This window comes from Camponotus vicinus, unplaced genomic scaffold (assembly GCF_025532165.1).
Source record: "Camponotus vicinus isolate PSW18456_S1 unplaced genomic scaffold, iyCamVici1.0 SCAF_9, whole genome shotgun sequence".
Classification (NCBI taxonomy): Eukaryota; Metazoa; Arthropoda; class Insecta; order Hymenoptera; family Formicidae; genus Camponotus; species Camponotus vicinus.
The window spans coordinates 2,321,249-2,336,990 of NW_028141981.1; the positions used below are offsets into that span (position 1 = coordinate 2,321,249).

The 15,742-nt window shown below is 33.8% G+C and overlaps 1 protein-coding gene across 4 annotated transcripts in view; it reads left to right on the plus strand.

Annotated features, from left to right (window-relative positions):
- Nrx-1 (neurexin 1) overlaps nucleotides 1–15,742 on the plus strand; it is a 222,501-nt gene that overhangs the window by 24,264 nt on the left and 182,495 nt on the right. The gene's annotated exons all lie outside the window — the stretch shown is intronic.

Here is a 15,742-nt window from a genome sequence, read left to right on the forward strand (position 1 = left end):
CATATAGACGCCTTCCTTTATACCATCCAACTACTCTTCCTCCTACTCGGGTCGCTCTGCTTGCACTCGCTCCATTGTCTTCGGAGCACCGCAAAAGGGCTCCCAAACACGCCCCATCCCGAGCCGACGTCTACTCTTCCAACATCTCTCCTCCGCCCTTCTCTAAGACCCAAGATGAAAATAGGTTGATGCTCGAGAGAGATCCGAGGAGGTCGCGGGCGGATTGGAGGAGGTTGTAGGTCGTAGGTTGAGAAGTCGTGAGCTTCCAGCGATGTGTGCCGCTTTCGTTATGGGTGGGCGAGCATGCCGCTTGTGGATTATCGTCGTACCGCCATTTTTTAACGCTTGTCACATCTGCACTGATGTATGCCCGTTGGCTTAAAAGTCCGGGAAATGAAATGGATGGGAATCTCGACCAATTTACAACCGGTGTATTTCTCGCGCGAGCCATTAAATTGTCTTTTGCGTTAATGTGGATATAAATTTCTTCTCTAATTTTTCTTCTACAATAATTTATAAACTAACTTTGCATACATCGTTTTAATTATTTTTTATATCTTCTTTAAATATTCTTTTATATGTTTTACTTTCTTCCTCTTTTTCCTCTCTTTTTCTCTCTCTCTTTTGTCTCTTTTCTTCTTCTTTTGTTATATCAAAAATTTCTATAAAATTTTTAAAACATTAATGTCATGAGAAACTGCAGGGAAAGAGCTTGTTTCTGTAAAGATATTGCTAAAATATATATAATTTTTATTACATAACTGGATATAATATATAACTCCAATGTTAAAAGAGAAAACACAAAAAGTTTATCTATACAGAAGGAATTTCATTGAATTTCATTTTTCTATAAGAGAACATAAAGTAATGAGATGTAACATGGCAAAATAAAAAAGTGCTGCTACTTCACCGGCACGCCTTTGAAGAAAGCTCGCCGGTCAGAATCCGCGGAAGAGTCATCGGATATACGTCCGTAAGTTCGATTGTGCGGGCGGAACGATCCGGATATGAGTTACTGACCCGTGCATATAAATGGACGTTATGAATCCTTCCAAGGAATATTCATCAGAATCATGGCATCGCCGTATAAAGGAAATCGAGTATGAGTCGAAGGAGTAAGATACGTCCTTCGATGGTGGAAGCTCCTCTGCGAACAGCAGGGCGAGCTTTTCTATCTCGCCGTGTGATCTTGAAAGGAAATCTTGGAGGATCGTGGAGTAGGGGGAAGATTGCCACCCTTCTGACATGGAATTGGTGAGAGGTGGCGGAAGGAGTGTGCGCACCCTTTCGTCGGGTTCGTCGATGAAAATCGCGCGATTTACTCGACCGCCATATCTTCGCGGAATAAAGGATAACGTCTGGAATCCCCCTCACAATATTCGTTCCCGGGGCACACTTTGGCTTTCGAGGGGAATAATCAGATGTATCTGAATGTGCCAGCACATCGAGTCAATCGTCTGGCCGATCGAGCATTTTGTCGACTCCCACTTTTTTGGGGAAACTATTGTTTTTAAATTAAAAATTTCTGAACGTAATATATCTTGAATGTATCCAGGGAATGTTATTTCACAGTGAAAAATTATTTAACTCGGCAAAGTCTTTGCATGAAGGACGGGATCAATTTGTTCTTCGAGAGAATCTTTTTCTTAAATCTTTTCTTAAAATTTATTCCATCCAGCCGGAAGAGTAGTTGGATGGAATAAAGAAGTCGTCCTCTGTCTGATGCTGTCATCTTTTTGTTCCCTCTCGCGTGTACTCGTCTTCTTAACCCGCTTATCTCCTTTTCTGTTCGATCTACTCTGCTCACAAAGGCATTCGCGCTTCTCTTTCGTTTCTTTACTACACGTTCGCCCAAATCTTCTATTCCATAGTGGCGTTCTACCTCACGGTGTCGATCCTTCTCCATTTTTATATCTCTTTTATCCGTCATGATCAAAGAAATCTTGACGTTCCTTTGGGGACTTCCGCGCATTTTGCTTCGCGACGAGATAGCGAATGCTTAACATCGTTACGATAGACAAATAAAAATGATCGAAGAAATCCGATTCAGTCTCAATGTTAGATGCAATATAATGCGCGAATTTGAGTAACTTGACTTGAATTATTTAATTTACTTTCCTTTTTCTAATTATGAAAGCTATATATTATGTATATATATTATAAATTAAATTAATCCTTAAAATCTCTCTTTCAAATATTAAATGTTAAATGTTAAATATTAAATATTGTTACTATAAAATTTTCTAATCCTGTTACTATAAATTTTCTAATCTAATATTGCAAATTCAATATAATAATTAGATTTATATAACATAATAAGTTTAAACATTTTATATATTTTAAATTTTAAAGTACATTTATAATTTAAAAATATACTAGTAAATAAAAATATAAAAATGTATTAAATTTCTTAATGTGTGTGTGTCTTGAGGAAAATTTAGAGAGAAAAATAAACACTTTTAAATTCTCAAACATTCCGAAATTTTATGGGACGAAAATTTATGAAGAAATCATATAAATATTGCATGTATTATAATACAGGATTATATAAAGTCTTGATATTACGGTGACATTATCGGAACAAAGAAAACTCCCACACGTTCCGGCATATTATTCTATAGTCTACATCTATATATTATAAAGTTAAATCGATTATACGAAGCTTTTGAGCGGGATATTATTTCATCAACACGAACTAAACGCTCGTCGTCATTGTGCTTGTATGGAAGACCATGTCAAAGGCGACGAGGGCGATCACCTTAATTAAGCGGTTACTGGATTGGAGCGATAATACCTGGGATGTATAACTATGTATCGATGCATCAATACCCTCCGATGTACCGTGATCGATAGTACAGCGGAATGAACTACATCAAAGAAAATATCTGTAACAATATCTAATTAACGTCATCCTTGCGTGCGTTGCAGGTGGCAAGTGTGAAATCTGCCCAATCCAAAAAGATACAAATATTTTATCTGATTATTTTTATATTTATATGCAATCATATAAACTTCTACTTTTTGTCGCTAAAAGATGAGAATTAAACAAAAGAAAGTAAAAGTGTAAAGTATACTCTAAAACTACAAAGAGTTTTATAAAACACGAATAATGATAATACATTAATTGAAAAATAATATGTTGTCTTTCTATAATTCAATTTTTCCAAGATATACTCTTTATAATGAAGTACAATTTATGTTTTCATTAGACATATAATTGCTCATGAAACTGTGATTATAAATGTTTTAATAATTTTAAACGTAAAAAAATTTTTAAATGTAGAGAAGAAAAAGGAGCAAAAGATTATACATGTTAAAATAGTTTTTTATAGTTCTATCTCTTATACCATTTATCAGAAAAATAAAAAATCATATATTTCTGGAATAATCCCCTTTCTTATATTTTAAATATTTGATTAACTTCGCGAATTATTGTAACAATATAAAATTTACCCACGTAACTTTTACTAGCGTGACAACTTAACAGCAGTACACGCTTGGGATATCTTCTAATATTCATTTATTTCCCTTATTCGCGGTGAATCTTTGTGTTCGAGAGTAGTCTAGTCGCTCGTTTCTCGACGAAGACGTTCTTTGGAGTATCGTCTAAAGGACTCAACCCTGTCGGCTGTAAAGACATCATCGCGTCGCGTCGCGTTACGGTCTGTTTCCTGCCCTTGCCGGTACGCTAAGTCTCATTCAGCCCTTTTCTTTCAGCGTGCCGAGCGAGCTTCGCCAAGTTCCGCCAAAGAAGAAGCGAAACTGGAAACGAGCAGCGCGGTAGCGACGTCGGGAAACTTTCAATTACGTTCGCGTACCGTGTCGGTGTGTGTATCCCGATACCCTTCTGGCCTGACTCGAAGTCGCTTAAGCCCCCTATCCCCTGGGGATCAGGTCCATCTGATTACCGGTAATGGGGTTGTGTTTTAAGCCACCTTTGCAGTCGCGTGGATGGGATGACGGAAAAGGAAAGATGTCCTACTTGCTCAATAAGTCCCTTAGAAGAGCGATGGCGTTGTTCTTTTTCTTAGGCAGGCCGATCGTGCGACGGATGAAGTTCCAATCTAGTTATACGCGATATCGATCGCAAAGCGTGACGGAGAACGATTTACGACGAAAAGGCGACGTTGTGCATCCGATTATATTTTACGTACGTATATTTTATCGACCTACATTAGATAATGACTTGTTTTACTTGTATTAAGGGGGAGATAGAGCGAGGGAGACAAAGAGAGGGAGACAAAGAGCTTTGTTCCAATTTTTTATATTCATTTTTAAATTGCAATATGTAATACATGCAATATATAAAACTTTATTTGCAATAAATTGAAGAGGATAAAATTAAATAACGATTGTGTGCAGAAGCTGAAAATAATTACTTTTGTGAAATCGATTCTATAGCTAATTACTTCGAGCCTATAGCACCGAATCTGTCGATGCTCGTTAAAAATTTGTATCGTATCATCGAACTGCCAATAAATAAACAGATTTTCAATTAATTTCATTACGCTTGTGGTTCGCATAAGCGGCTATTCCTATCGAAGTACATTACATTGATACACGCTTTCCTGCTACGTTTTTTTATTTTTTTCTGTTTATCTTCGGCTCTTCCTATCCGGCTTTTTTCGATCACTTTGTGATACGTTATCTGATTCGCAATTAAATAAACATAAAAATTTTTTGTCATTTATAGAAAAAAATTATTGCTCCGAGAATTTATGATTTGGAATCTTTACCGTATTCCACGATTTAGCTTTGTTAAACGATAATATTTATAGAAACATTTTTATCTTCTTTCGTAAAACATTCGTTATTTTACTCCAAGGCGTTTTAGACTCCTAGCTTTTATTGTAAAACGTTTTAAACTTGAAGTCCTTACAAAATGACATAAATAGAATTTGACTTCTAGCGTTTACTTTCATAACATTTCGTTATTATTGTGCGCATAATTATGACATTTGGTAGTCAATCATTAAGAGATATTTAATTAGTGTTCTAAAATAACAAAGTTTATAATTGATGGTTGTAAATAAGACATAAGAAAATATATTTCATTTGTGTATAATTTGTTGCGTGTGTGTTATGTATACATATATATGTACACATGTTTGATTAAATTATCTTTGCGAATTTTATATCAGTCGTTACACCCGATTCTCTATTCTAAAACGTTCTAGTACTACGTAATACTATTTTATTTTATATATAATATAATCGCGCATAGATTATAACATAACACACACACACACACACACACACACACACACACACACACACAGAGAGAGAGAGAGAGAGAGAGAGAGAGAGAGAGAGAGAGAGAGAGAGAGAGAGAGAGAGAGAGAGAAAGTTACACGGCATACAAGTTTCAAATTTCATGCCTGAGTGAGCTCTGAACTGGTTCAAACTTCACTATTTGGATAACTGCCTCCAGAAATGTACAATAGATCGGAAAATGTCAGAGAATAATTATATTTTAACTACAGATCTTATATAAAGAGCTTTTTCCGAGAAATAAAATTTTACTGAGCTTTTTATCGAAATAATAAAATTATTCGTTTAATTTCTACGCTCGAAATAAAAATCAGACTTCCTCGAATATGACGCTTTTAAGCGTCACGTCATTTCGAGGAGTAAAGGGCAGAGATGCCGGGAAGTTTGTCAGTTTGCATACGTGCAATAGTGCGACGCGGTTTGCGAGCAAATATGCACTTTAGGATAGGCAAAGTCGAGCTTTATGATGTTCCAAGGACCGACATGGTTGGTTTGTTACGTTCAGAGTTCTGGCTCGTTAAAGATTTAACGCTGGAGGCCAGCAAGTCCTTTAAGATCGTGCACTTTTATCAAGCGCGAAAGTGGGCCGCGATGATACGAGTGTTTTTCAGGGATGCTATTAAAAAGGAACCTTTTATCAACCGGCAATATCCACAAAATTGGCTACATATAAACATTATAAATGGAGATCTGTACATAGCGTTTCATTTAATTTAGCTATCTAAAATATCTTGCTAAAAATAAGATTTCAGAAATTAAATTATAAAAATTATTCTTTTTAATAATTGCATACGCATTGTAAAATTTTCGGCTGAAGGTTCAGTTAAGTTATTTTAACGAGAAAATATACATGTACTTGTGCAATGTTAATTTATAGGAACGTAAAGGGAACATACAAAGAAGTTAAAAAATAATTCTGTTGGTCATATTAACGAGGCAAGTTATGAATATTTCCATTTTAAGCGTATATGATGTAGAGTATGTATATAATGCGCATTCTCATACGGGGATACGTGTAGATTCGTGCATAATCCGCGTTTCAAATGACTTTGAAATTGCAACGGATTAACGCAAAGATAATGAGCATTCTCGCGATTTAATCCGCGAAAAAATATCTTATACCCCGCGATAACTCACTTGCATCGTGTTTATCGTAGCGTTTATCGTGGTTGCTAGGACTTCTCGCTCTCGTATGAAAAACACCCGTAAACACAGTTTAGGATAGCGCCGTTTTTCGCGTAACGGCTTTCCTCGAGGAAAATAGCTTCCTTAAGCGCGTTATATTGTAATTTCGCAGCAACGTTTTCATCCTTATTCCCATCTCGCGACATTTCGCAACGTTTCGATGAGAAAGAAGATTGAATTATTTCTAAGCCATTTATTTAGCTGAAAGATTTTCATCGCGAGAGAAATTCATGACACTCATCTTCGATTGTTGGTGCTTCGTGAAAGTCAAAAAATAATTGAATTGTGCAATTAATTAAATGCGAAAAATCGAGTGTTAGAAAAACTAGCATTTTTACGTGGTTTATAATGAAAATATGGAACGTTGTCGTATGTTAACGCTCCGGATTTGTATGACCATCCTGATAATATTGCTCTTGTCGATATCCACTCTGTCGGAAGTGCATTTTCTCGATGAGTTCTCTCGGAGACTTTTTGCTTCTTTGGCGTCGCGGCAAAGTAGAAATTACTACAAGCTCCGTTTCACCGGAAATAAAAAGATCACTCTCGAGCACGGTGATGTACCCGATGTCGCGCGAGCGAACGTATATCTATGTATGTGTCCATGCATATGCGTGTGTATGTGGAAACGGTAACAGGTGGAGCGATGCGGCGAAAATCCTTGGCACAATTCCAAAACGGTTTTTACGTCCGCCCATTTTCACTGCCAAAAATGATTACACGGCCGGAGAAGAGATATCGGCAATAACGCTTCGCTCGTTGCATCTAAGCTTATTCTTAATTATCGTCTATCGCGATTTAGAAATTTATTGCCGGAAATAAAATAAAATTTCATTTGCGAATTCTTTGCACTGGTTTATGTGAAGTAGAAAGATCAAGATTGCGTCATATGTCATCGGAATAAAAATAAAAAAATCTTTATTTTCTTTTTCTTTGCATTTATAAAAAGTAGTTAATTTATAATTTAACAAATTGCAAATGTTATAAAATTGGGTTATAATTTTTCCTACTGAGTTTTGAAAAATTACCGATGAAGATGGAGATTGTAATAGCTTTTAACAACTAGTAACAATAAACGTTTCTCAATTTAGCGAAAAAAAAAACAGTGTTTGTAACCAGCATAATTATAATTATTGTTAAATGCATCCTTTAGGAAAACGCCAAGTGCCGTAATCTTCGTATGCGCGCGAGATAAATTAATCTACATTAAACGCGCGTTCCGCTCAAACAAATTCACGATAATTACGACGCGGCGAAGCAACGATGAGTTTATCAAAGGAATCGCTCCTGGCCGAATTAGTATAGGAAATGTTGTCACATCAATACAAAGAGATACGCCGCATGCTCTATCATACAGTACTAACTACCGCCAGCGGCTTTGCCACTAGTGCACGATTTGCATGTAAAGTACGAATGGAGTCTGGTAGATGATTATACGACTGTTCGTGCATCTGCATACAATTATGCAGGCTACGTGTTGCTCTCTAACTGTCGACAACGTCGCAGCTTCAATAATGCCTGCTTACTGTCGTGCGTCATAGTCTGAAAAATCCGTTATTTATTAAACACTTCGAATGCCAGCCAAAATGCTGGCAAAACACAATTTTTAAGAAAATCGATCTACATGATTGTTACTCAAATTATGTCCAAAACTTTTTTCATTTCCTTTCTCGGTAATATATATTTTTGCTTCTCATTTTTCACAATATTTTAGATTATTGTTACTTATTACTTCGAGAGAATACTGAAAATTAATACTTTCCTTAGTAAATAATAATTGGAAAAAAAATCTCAACATTAATTATATTACTTTAATAAAGAAATTATATCCTAACGATTAAGTTAAATTAGTTAATTCAACGCGATGGGATTTTGTTGCTGATTTAATGCGCCTCGTGTTTCAGTATTCCCAATAACTCTCTAGGCAAGTTCCATGCGGGCAGTAGTTAATACCGCGTATGATCAGCCGACGCGATTGCGCTTTCGTTTCTGTTTATGTTCGCATTATGTTACGTACATTAATATGTAATTCGCGATTTTGTAGCAAAGCACGTCAGCGTTTCTAGCTCTGCGTCGAGCATCGATAAAACACGGAACGATATAAGCGAAAAGCTTTCTACGGTAAGTGAGAAAGTGTGTTTGCAGGATATCAAACACACGTGTTTTTATCGCGAAACCGACAATGTGTACGAGAAACGACTGAAGCCCTCGTTTTTCTCGTCTTTTTAATGCGTTTTATCGATGTTGCATACCTTGCAATATTGATTGTATAAATAATGCAATTTGTATTCTTGATATCTCATGGTTATCATAAGATTGGAACTTTCTTTTTAACTTTTTTGAAATATAAAACAATGCCGAATAATTCGATAGAATGGAATTTTTCCAAATCATGGAATTTTTTTCACACTTAATATATAATCGTAAGTATTAACATTATATATAATTTGGAAAAATGAATAATTTTTATATATTTATGTACTTTTTTAAATCTGTTTTTGTTTTATGTTTATTTTAAATGTTTGTTGGTTGCAGAATAGCTGTCACGATATTAAATATAAAAATTCCTTTGTTTGCTAATCAATAAATTATTGCAACAAAAAAATTTGTGTTAGCATATTTAGAGATGTTTGTATGTGTGTATGTGTATACGCACATATGTACAAATATTTTTTTAATTTTCACATCGTAGGATTTTATTACATTTATCTCTGTAATAAGCAAACAAATTGATATAACACGATAACTATAAATCAAAAATAATTAAAATTTAAATAACTCTTCATTTTTTAGACACAGAATTTAAAAAGCAACAAAGAATTACACGATTAATTATAATTTTAGTTTAACTGATATTTATATTTTAACATATAAAAATTAAATAATGTAGAGTCGCTACGTATTATAAGTATAAATATCTCAATCAAGAGTATATATTTATCAATTTTTACCTTTTGATTAGATAATTTTACCTTGATTTTGCCAACAAGACAGCTACTTACATTTGTAACGTAATAACAGATAACATTGTTTCATATATGTTACATGTTAGATGTCAGTTGTCATTCACAATCTAATTTAATGTATGTAACATGACACGTGTATATTCAAGTTCACTTGTGTGTGCATTTACTATGATCTGATATATAAATAATTTTCACGAATATATATACATAAACATTTTCCTTTCTCGACTTTGCTATCATCGAAAACTTCACGAACTAATTACGCTTGATTATTATTATTCGCAAATTTTTCGTTATAAAATAATGCAATGTGTCATTATTTAAAGTGCATTGTTGATACAATAGGTTCAAACTTCGTCATAAATTTTCATAAATTTTAATTTTTTATCTCTCTATTCGTGCTGTAATATGATTGATTAATTATTAATTATGAATTAATTAATTTGATCAATTCTATCAATTTCATTAAATGTTTCGGAGTCCACAAATAACTGGATTTATCGGATATTTATTGGATATTTTTGCATTTTTGTTTCAAATTCTTAGATTTATAAAATATAAATATTTTATATATTTTATAAATCTATATCTTATACATACATATATATATATATATATATATATATAAAATAATTTGTTTAAAGCTTTAGATAAATTCTCCAGAGACAGTCATGAAACGTTTATGCAATAGAAGCAGCGATCTAGTTTAGTTCTGCTCCTGAGATGAAGAACGCAACGCGTCTCGTACGCGACAGCATGTTAATATGAATGAACGGCGAGAAGAGTGGAAGATTCGTAGGCTCTCCTCTCTTTATGCAGATGCGGTATATGAAGTTTTAATTAAAGGAATTTATGGGCCGCGTCGCGACGTTTAACGGTGTCACGGAAGTTATCTCTCGTTTTCCTCGCGCTGCTTTGTTCCTCCCTTTCACTCTTCAGCTTTCCTTTAGAAGTTCGCCGACGTTTGCTTTATATGGACACGGATGTGCACGTTTTTTCGAGTCCCACCGTTGAATAAAAAGATGTAAAAATATGAACGAAAAGTGTAAAGTCCCTTCTCATTTCTTGTATGCTTCCTTTTTTCTCGATTTTCTCTATAGCATAGATAAATTTATCGATTGAAGAGAGAAATTACGATGTGGTAAAGAATTAATTTGAACAATGTCCATAAATAACTTCTTTTTCTACAATAATCTCTTTTTTCTCCTTTTCTTTTTTTGTTGTCATTAATAATTTACAATTTCTGTTTTTTTTTCTAATTATAAATTATAATATTTCTTTTTAAGTCATCGCAAAAATTTTCAGCTTCATAAGTTCTTTCTAAATTTCAAAATTAAAAGTTTCATTAAAAGAAAGAAATTTTTTTGACTATTTAAAGCACCGAAGAGAGAGAGAGGGAGAAAGAAAGAGAGAGAATGGGAGAGTAAATTGAATTTAACTTATCTTTTATTATTTAGGAAAATTTCGCGGTAATATATATTCAATTATTTATTAAAAATATATGTGTAAAAGAAAATGTAGGTGAGATGCTACCTCAATCTTTCAAATTCGCAATCAACCACAAACTGATATATAATATAATAATTTTTCCACACGAAAAATGTGACATGGAACTTCGCCGATTTAGTTTTTCGCATTTTCGCTTCCATTTCAGCAAAATGCGTTTTTCATTGGCCAGTCACGCAGCTCCATTGCTCCGACAGGATGCGAGGATATGTTCTGTCAGCTTGTCGGGCGTAATAGCGTGGGTCTTCGCGTAAGTGTCTGCGAGGTATAACAAGGATACGGACTGGAAGGAAAGTGGGCGTGAAGCAGGCTTTGATGTAGAGAGGGAGAATTTCGCGGTTGGTTTGGGATAGAGTGGGAATAATCGTTATTCTCTCCCTCATACCGAAGCTTTCTCTGAGTCAGATCTTGCAGATGTTAAATATTGTTTTACTTTACGTTTGTCGAAGTGCAGGAATCTGTAGACTGCAATTTTTCTGCTTACGTCTGCTAAATGTATTTAATATTTCAAATTTTAAACGTTTTTTTAAACGACTAATGTTTTGTGTAATAATCTTTATTCATCTTAAATAGCATTGCGAAATAATATCAAAAGCATAAAAAATGGGAATACATTTTTATCGAAGCTGGCACAAGAAAAATGATCGGGATTAAGATTAGGATGTCTGTGCAATATTCCGGTGCAAAGCTGGAAAGAAAAGAATGCGGGTTTCCTGAATTTGAGCAAGCAAAGTTTAACTCGCGAAACGAGTAAATGTTTAAGTGACCACATCGTTTGACGATTCGATAAAATGCAGCAGTTTTAGGAGAAAAAGTAACATAATGAATAGATTTCATCGCCGATTAAATATTTTTCCGTGGAGCGAAATCGATTACGCGAATATGATTCAAGGTTATTCGTTTCCGAATTCGAAACAGAATTAATGCAAATAGGAAACTACGTATTATAAGAAGATCTAATTACAAAGATATTTTATTTTTGTTGCATGTTTAGTTTAGCAATTTTATAGGAGAACTTGCTTCATAATTTTAAGAAGAAAGATTTTAGAGACAGAAATTTTTTTATTATCGAAAAAATATCAAAATTATTGAGAAGGAAATACGTGTCAATACAGCTCTCATGAGCTCTGATGAGAGAAATATGGAATACAGGCGAGTCTCAAAGTTACTTATAAATGATAAAAAATCAATTTATACTGAAAAAGTTACTATTGCTTTACAAATAGAACAGCTTCTAATTTATTTATTTAGTGATAAATTTCAGTAATTAAATAATTTATGAGCGTATAAAAGTAGAAAGTTAGTAAAGTAAAATCATCAATCGCTTTACATAAATAAATTAACATGTGAAAAGTTAATAAAAAAATAAAGAAACATTTCAAAATATTTCTGCAATAAAATTAACCAAATATATTATTAAAATTTTATTATATTTTTAGAATAATTCGAGACACGCGCGTAAGCAAATTAGGAATGTATGAAGGATATAAGACAACATTATTATTATTATTGGATTTACATATATGATTAAAATGATTAAAGATAAATTTTTTGTGTTATAAAATATTTTTAAAATCCTTGTAAAATCAAATTTTACAAGAATTAGAATTAAAATTAAAAAAAAATTGTGTTTATAAATGCGCAATTTTTTCTAAATGTGAATAGTAACTAGAACGGAAGTGGATTAGCTCGAGATCCTAGCACGAATGGATTGTGCTGGAAAAACGAGAGCAGTTATACACCTTCTAGAAATCGATTGGCAGGCGAGAGGAACGAGAATTTTACCTACGACTTCGGAATATAATGTAAAGAGAACCGCAGCTGTCGAGTAATAGGATGATTTAATCTGTGGTTGTTGGTACGAGACAAGGAAACTAGTGTGGTCGATGATATTGGACAAGGAATACTCAGTTTCCTATTCTCGAGCCGCTACATGATGTTTGATCTTTCATATCATGAGATATAAATTAAAATCCTGACAATTTACTACATATTTTTCATCATTAATTTATTTGATATCAAAAATTACGATATAAAAATAAGTTATAGAATGTTCAAATTACTTATGAAAATATGCGCACATTTTTTTTATATATTTCTTGTCAAACTATATTTATTTTAATTAATAATTTTAATCAACATTTTAAATAGAATTACTGATACATCAGTGGAAATAATTTACATGATATTGAGCTGTATTCCCGATATACACGACAGAATCATCTTTAAAATTAATAGAGCGTATTCCAAAAGAAATAAATTAAATATAAAATAAAAAACATCGATTATACATCATTAATTACATCTCAATAACTGTAATGAATTCGTCTTTTTTGTTTTACATATATATTTACATATGATATTAAATATTATTAAAAAAATAAATTATACCAGTGTAAATATTCTCTTTTTCAACATAATATAATATGTAAAGTAAATTAAAAATAATATATTTGCAGAATAGAAATAGAATTACTAAAAAATGAATTAAGTAAAAATTTATTTAAAAATTTAACGAAGTAAAAAAGGCTTTTTATTTATGCGTACTTTATTAATTAATGAAATGTGGGTCACCTGATCTCGAAATGGATTAGAAATAAAAATAATCGTCTGGACACTACTATATTTATAATTATCTAATGAAAATTCTATTGAAATCTTCCAAAAAATATGTCATATTTGAATTAGACGAATGATACAAGATATTAGAATATTCTGATATCGCGAAACCAGATTGATCAAAGTCGCTCGGCATTTCTGTTCTCATTTCCGCGTTATGCGCTTAATTTCGCAGTCTGAGTATCTCTCGCAAATCCTGTATGTGAGCCACCCCTCTCGCATAACGAACGAACTCAAGTTCGCAATATATTCGGAAGTCGTGCCGGCAGTTTCAATTTGCTCACAGCGGGATAATTCACGCGCGAAATCGCGGTGGCCTATTTTTTATTACGCGCGAACCAACTTGCGCGCCATTGTGCAAAGTCCGCCAAGGATTTGCAACTTTCAGACGGCAAAGGCTGCGGTCTGACTTTCTTGAAATTTCTCGCACGTATATTCAGTCGCAAGTTCGTTCTTCGTGAGATCGACAAAAGCTGCCGCGGTACGTACGTGTATGTGTGTATCGCGTACGTGTCCGCGGGCAACAATGAATCACTCTTAAAACGTATTTTATTCGAAAAGACATTTCTAGCGAAATGGGCCAACTGTTAAAAAAAAACCTCTATCATGAATATAACATATAATTCTGACATATTGCGTTGCATGAAATAAAATGAGGTTTCTCCTTCACATACACGTACACATACTCAAAGAATCTGTTTCTGAATATTCGCATTTTCCTTTAACGCTAGATGTCACGTAAAGTAGAAAATATTTTAAAATATAAACTGTACACTCTCATATGTAGTAACCAATAAAAATTCTAGTTAATGAAATCTCTTGCGCTTACATGAATTAATAAATCATATAAATTAAAATTAAATAATTAAAAACCAACGGAACATTTATATTGATATTGAGATATATCCAATACGCAGTATACATTTTTTTTTAAATTACAATATTTTCGACATTTGTATTTTAATCGTGAAACATTCTACATAAAAAAAAAGGATAAGTTATCACTTTTCATTTTCCTCTACCATCGAATATGTAACAAATTATTGACAATATATAAAAGCTTATATTAATAAGCAGTTATATTAATAAGAATTTGTTGATAATGTTACATCTTAAAAGATAAAATTTTTGGCAAATCACATCAACCATCCTCTACGAAGATATTGTTATTGTTAACAGTTTACTCACGTATAAACTGTTTGTCACCAGTTAGGTTGGCTGAAGTTTGCAAAGTTACTTACTACCGTGTATTCTACCGAGTATTCCTAAGATTTTTTTTCTTTAAAAAGTTATGACGGCAATGGCGTTTTTCAAAGTAACAAACTGGCACAGATGCCATCTCTTCGCGTAACAGGAGAAAGAGAGAGAAGGGATTAATAAATTAAAAATAAAATAAAAATTTTCATCATTATTTTTTCTAACGCGATTCTATGCAACGCTTGTCCACAAATCGGCGCAAAAATTGTGTTGGTATAAAAGTTCCACAATGCAATATCTTTTTTTCCGCATCACATGGTTGAGTTTCTCTCCGAGTGGAAAACCCAACAAACAATGTCGAGCAACTCTTACCATGGACGTGCAGGTCGGGCCCTTAGCGACTTGAAGGGTAGAGGCGAGTCGTCCTTCCTGGCAACGTACTTGAAACGTTTGTACTCCTGTTAAGGCCGCGGAAAATCTTTCTCGACGGTGGTGCCGAGCGTAACGAGGGGTGGTCCTCTCAACCCTCCTTGTCATCAGGAACGAAGGTGTTCTCCAACAGAGCTTGCGCTCTGCTAAGCAGTGCGGTTTTTCCGTGCATTCTAAATAACCACAAGTGCAAATTTTTTGCTATTCATGCGGTTGAACAAATGGCAAATAAACAATTTGTTAAAAACAAAAAGAGATTGTAAATGTCGCGAACAATGCGATTTATCGGTGCTGAAGAAAGTGGTGAGCGTGTCGCAAGAGTAGGGAGAGTACAATTAGAGTTAGATACTTCGAAGTTAGATATTTCGAAAGGCTTGTGCCTAGACATTAATTCCTCTCTCGAAGACGTCACAGTGATTGAGCCCACTCGAAAACTACTTCGACGCGCAGCTGAGGGAGTTTAAATTTAATTAAGTTGACGAGTTATTATTCGATGGCGCTCGACGGTCGTTAATCCTACGTATCGAAATGAGGGATGCCAGATACTCGAGGAATCTCAAGCGCAACTC